This window comes from Amblyraja radiata, chromosome 23 (assembly GCF_010909765.2).
Source record: "Amblyraja radiata isolate CabotCenter1 chromosome 23, sAmbRad1.1.pri, whole genome shotgun sequence".
NCBI classification, from domain to species: domain Eukaryota; kingdom Metazoa; phylum Chordata; class Chondrichthyes; order Rajiformes; family Rajidae; genus Amblyraja; species Amblyraja radiata.
The window spans coordinates 30,408,980-30,414,433 of record NC_045978.1 but is presented as its reverse complement, the minus strand read 5'-3'; positions in this window follow the sequence as shown (position 1 = coordinate 30,414,433).

Genomic DNA, 5,454 nt, shown 5'->3' with positions numbered 1-5,454 from the left:
TACAGAGAAGGGACTTGACACAGACTCGGAGGGAAAGAGCGAGGACCTTAAATAGACACCAAGGCAGAAGGTGGTGGCGATAGGGAGGTGGTTCAAATCTCACGTAGAGAGAGTGGAGGACTGGCCACTGTACAATGGCGACACTTTGAGAATACCATCTATAGGTCCCCAATTGCCCGCGATTGCCCCCACCTTCCTCCGAAAAATCTCACGCATGGCGGAACCAACAGAGTGTGGGACCACCTACAGAGATCAGTGCTGACAGCATGGACCACCACTGACACAGCAACAACAAGAAAATGGGTCCAATAGAGAAAGACGCCATACAGACTATACAGTGAAGACACTGATAAAGGAGACCCAGAGGGTGAACCGGTGTTCAAGTCCACGTAAACAATGAGGACAACCACATTTAATAAACATTCTGGTACAAGAAAGTACAGCTGCCAATTAAAAAAAAACTAGGAATTCAGATAGAGATTGAAGCATTTTAGAGTAACTGGGATTGCAGCGTCAACAGTCCAACTACCAAGAAACCCAGTTCTTGTTACAACGTTAACATCTTCAACGTGAACTTTACGGAACAGAACGAGATGATAAGGAACAATTCTGACGGCATGGATTGAGAATAGTCTCAATAGTATAATATCAGGATTTTACGGGCAAAGTGAGAGGTGAATATCCTCCAGTTGATGCCATGCAACTAACAAGAGTTCAGCCGAAGAGTTGGAGGCTTGAGATAGAACTGACAGCGAGACACTGACTGCCCACTGACAGCGAATCACGGCGGTTCAGGGGGTCAAAATAAGCACAACACAGCGTGGATGCACACCGGAGACAGGCTGCTAACTTCAACGAAAATAAAGACGTGCCGACTTTTATTTTTTAGGAAACAACAGTTTTAACATTTACCATTAAACACACTGTAGTCATGTGCTTTATATCCTTTCATCTAGTAGTTCTAATTTCCTGCGTTTAGGTTCTGCCCGTAGTCTTATCTAACTTGCTGCCTTCACCAGACTCAACACACATCAGCTATGTGTTACTCTTCTGTTGCAATAATAATATTGGCTTCGGTCACAATACACAGAAACATTGCAAAGGATAATGAGTTAAATATTTAAAGTATAATAAGTTAAATATTTAAGATGGCATATCACGCTCCAAAAGTTAAAAAAACATAAATCCAAGTTGGATTATAACAGCTTCTACATTGCAAAGCATCATTTATGCTTAAAGAGCCTTCTATCGGACACTAAACTATCCCAATCATACACTGCTGTTAAACGGACACATCAGCTATGTGTTACTCTTCTGTTGCAAGCTGACAACGGGCAGAACACTCTGCAAATTGTTGCCTCCAGTACTGAAACATGAATTAAATGCAAAAAAAACAACCCGTAAATGGTCAGCGCGTGGCAGCATCTGCGGATATAGTAAACCAGTTAACATTAAATAAGACACAACATGCTGAATATTGCAATGGAGCCGTTGGAAAATGCTCAAAACCATTGTCCGGTTTAAAGATCGTCTCTGCATGACTGAAGTCAGCAAAATGAGTTAAAATCTGTAAATAATAATATAAAACACGTTAAAGATGCGCGCGTACGTGCAAACTGATATTTGTGGTCGGGATAAATACAATCACATTAAGATAAGCGTGATCGACGTATTAAAAGTGATGTAATCGTAACATTTTCGTTTCGAGGGGCCACGGGTTTAAGATAAATCGTAAATCGATTAGAAGGGAATTGAGGATAGACAAAATGCTGGAGTAACTCAGCGGGACAGGCGGCATCCCTGGGTAGAAGGAATGGGTGGCGTTTCGGGTCGAGACCCTTCTTGAGACTGGGAGTCACAAAAGGAATTGAGGGTGTTTTATCTTGGGGAATAAATTAGGGGTCTGGACCTCGCACCTGAAAGGAATGTTGGAGGCAGGTCCATTTACGAATGGGATTAGTCTGGCTGGTTCTGAACAGAATAGGCAAATAGTCTCACCGAAAAATAAATATATAAATAAATGATTTTCATTATATTCACCCCACACACTTGAAGTGTGGATATCAGTTACTTCTTAACTTCAGAATCTCCTTTATTTCAGAATCTATTAAATAATTTCAATTAAATGTATTTACTATTTAATACCGTGCACAAGCATTGTAATTCATAACGTTAGACACAAATGCGGCGTTCTGCTGCCAGTAACATCGAAATTCTCTCTTTCCTACACACGCTTAGTCACTTACAAGCGCACACACTGTTTCTCTGTCTCCTTTAATTAAGTAGTTATTTACATTATCAGTCGAAGACAAACAGTACAGGCTGACATTTTTTTTCCATTTGATTGCCACTCCCCGCAAGCCTCCCCCTCACGTCTCAAGTCGACAAACTCCATAGGTCATTGTGTTGCCCTGAAACGACGCAGACATGGGTAATGCAATCATGGAGCTGATCTAAATTATATTACAATAATCCAGTAAGGGGGGGTTTTACTGTTTACTGTTCAGATATAATTTAATTTAGGTCGGCGGTCAGGAGCCAGTTATTGCTAACCAAGAGACAACAAACATCTTAATTGCTCGTGGTGCAATCAGTTAATTTACTCTTTGAGATAATTATATCTTCACAGTTTTATAATCATATCCCCGTCTATTAATCAAATTCGCTGTGTCCAACCACATCATCATCTGAACGAATCTATTTGGAAATCTACATTCAAAAATGTGACTTTTAGGCTTAGTTTCCCCATCTTATAACTTTCACTGCGAACGTTTTTTTAAAAACTATTTAAGACCGTCAAATAAATTAAGGTGAAAGATTGGCTGGTTCGCCGTTGCTATTCTGAAACTAACCTGAAATCGTCGAGTTTATCTTTGGGAGGCGAAATTTCAAGATAGGTTTAGAGTTAGCTTTTGGCAAAAGAAAAATCCTGCTGCTGCTATTAGAGAGGCGAGCAAGAAAACAGCCTTCGACTGAAGCAAAAATGACTCCACGAGTACGTTTTAAGATAACCTTTTGCACTGACCGAGGTGAATTTATCTTCGGCGAAAACATTTTGAAACGGCAAAAGCTGTAAATGAAAAGGGTAATGTTAGTTTTTCTTTCTTCAAGTTGCAGGGGAGGTGATGGTGGGAGGATATAGTCCAAGAAAGCAACAAAAACAACAAAATAATACAATAATAAAAGATTGATTCTGATTTTAGGTTGTAAAATGTGCCGTGTTTGCTGTAGAAGTCATAACACCGTGCTTGATATTAGGGAGCATTTGGCAGGATAGCGAATGACACCTGGACACTGATTATCGAGGGTTTTGAAAAAAATAAAGACTGTGGAATATATATTTTTTCGCAATTTATATATATATTTCCTTTTAGATATTAGATGGAAATAATTTACAGATTATTCTGCTTATTCTCAGTAACCTACCAATACTGCAAAGTTGTATGCATTATTTTTGAAAGTGCAAGAGGTAACTCAGTCCGAGCTGTTTTCCGAAGCGAAGCGGGTGAAAGAAGAACCGCACTTATGGGTCAACCTGACCGAAGTTATTTTAACTTGGCTTCAAATGCCGTTTCTCTCCCTTAAAATGGATCTCTTGAAGAACGTTGTAAATCCATACCGATCTCAATCGAAACCCTTCAAAAATATATTGAAAGCTGCCAGGTTTGCCCGACAGAATGACTATATGGTATTGAAAGAAATGGGCGGATTAATAATTTCGAACGAAACATCTGCATTAGCCTTTTGCTTATTCCACTCGATCTAAAAATCCATGCACTACAAATTTTCCATGCCAGGGGTATAAGTAGCATTGCTATTTTGGCGGTATACAAGGACATGCTTTCGAACTGTTAATACACAAAAAACACAAAGTGCTGGAGTTAGTTAGTCCAACACTTTGTGTCTTTTCAGACAGTTATTTGCGTGTTAGAAAAAGCCGGGTTTTAAAAGAATGCTCCGTTGGGCTTAACGTGAGACAAAGCTTATTTATTGATTCTGTCCTATTCTCATAGTTAAGTTGGATAAATCATTTCGACGGGCAACTATTTTGTGGAAAAGAAGCAACCATACATTTCCCCCTCCTTTTTATTTCTTCAAAGATCAAAGACTTGGAACGATATATTAATTCAAAAAATGGTAATACTAAAACAGATGGAAATGTTTATTACCCAGGTTCATAAGCAAGAGAATGGCACTGCAAAAAAACCCTATACATTAAAATATTAGAAATGAAAGACTTGCATATTGTTCCTTTCATGTCTTTAACAGAATGTCCCCAAGCGATTTACTACTATCGAAGTACTAAACGATTTCTGTCATGTCATGCATAATAAAGCCACATGTGTTTAGATGCATGTAAGTACAGTCCTTATACTTGAATATTTTGAAGGCAAAATTATATTAATATGTTCAATATGCTGAAACCATCATAAGAATTCAACATTTTGAATTGGAAGTAGATGAACTAACGGAAGGGTCTCGACCCGGAACGTCACCCATTCCTTTTATTCAGAGATGCTGCCTGTCCCGCTGAGTTTCTCCAGCATTTTGTGTCTGTCTAACTGGAGATTTAGCCATGAGCTTCACGGGTTGTTAAACGCGGCAAAGCTGCCTGTCATTGGCGTTCAAATGGATTGTTGATTAGGTCGCTGTCTCTCTTAACGCACTTTGGCAGTTTACATAATCTTGGACTTAATATTCAAATCTGTAGATAAATGGCGGGAGCTGGAAATTAAATTCGATGAACTTTCAGCAGGGCCTCCTGTAGCTCTACAATATCATACATGCCAATCTCAATGGACAGATAGATCCTCCACTGTCGTGTTGTGCTGCGAGAATATCGAAACACAATGGTTTTCCTGATAATATTCAAGAGTTTAGAGATGCCCGTGAATATATAGTTATCAAAAACCGAGTCCTTTTACAAATCGAAATTCCTTTCACAGTCGTTGGCTGCTTAAAATTCCCCATATTTTTGCTTTGTATTGGGGCATTTCATTTTCGGTTCTGTGCGATAGACAGTGAATGGAATGGCATCTAGTGAATAGTTGAAACACTGACAATAATGAAGAAGGGTCTCGGCCCCAAACGTAACCTATTCCTTTTCTCCTGACCCGTTGAGTTACTCCAACATTTTGTGTCTACCTTCGGTGTGAACCAGCACCTACAGTTCCTCACTACACAATATAATTTGGGAACAGCTTTCTTCGTTTTACTATTACTGTTTGTTTTTTTGTTTCATTTTCAAAACAGGATTATTCTCACTCTTGCAACGCAAGGCAAGAGTGAGAATCGTGTGACTAATTGGTGTAAACCTGCTTACATTGTTAACGCTCTTCAGATTGGATTATGGAATGGGATCCATGTCTCTTTAAGAATAGTTTTCTGCTATGTAAATACAGTGGAGGAGGGCTTGCGTCACGCGCTCCCGGGGCTACAATTAGCTGAGTGAAT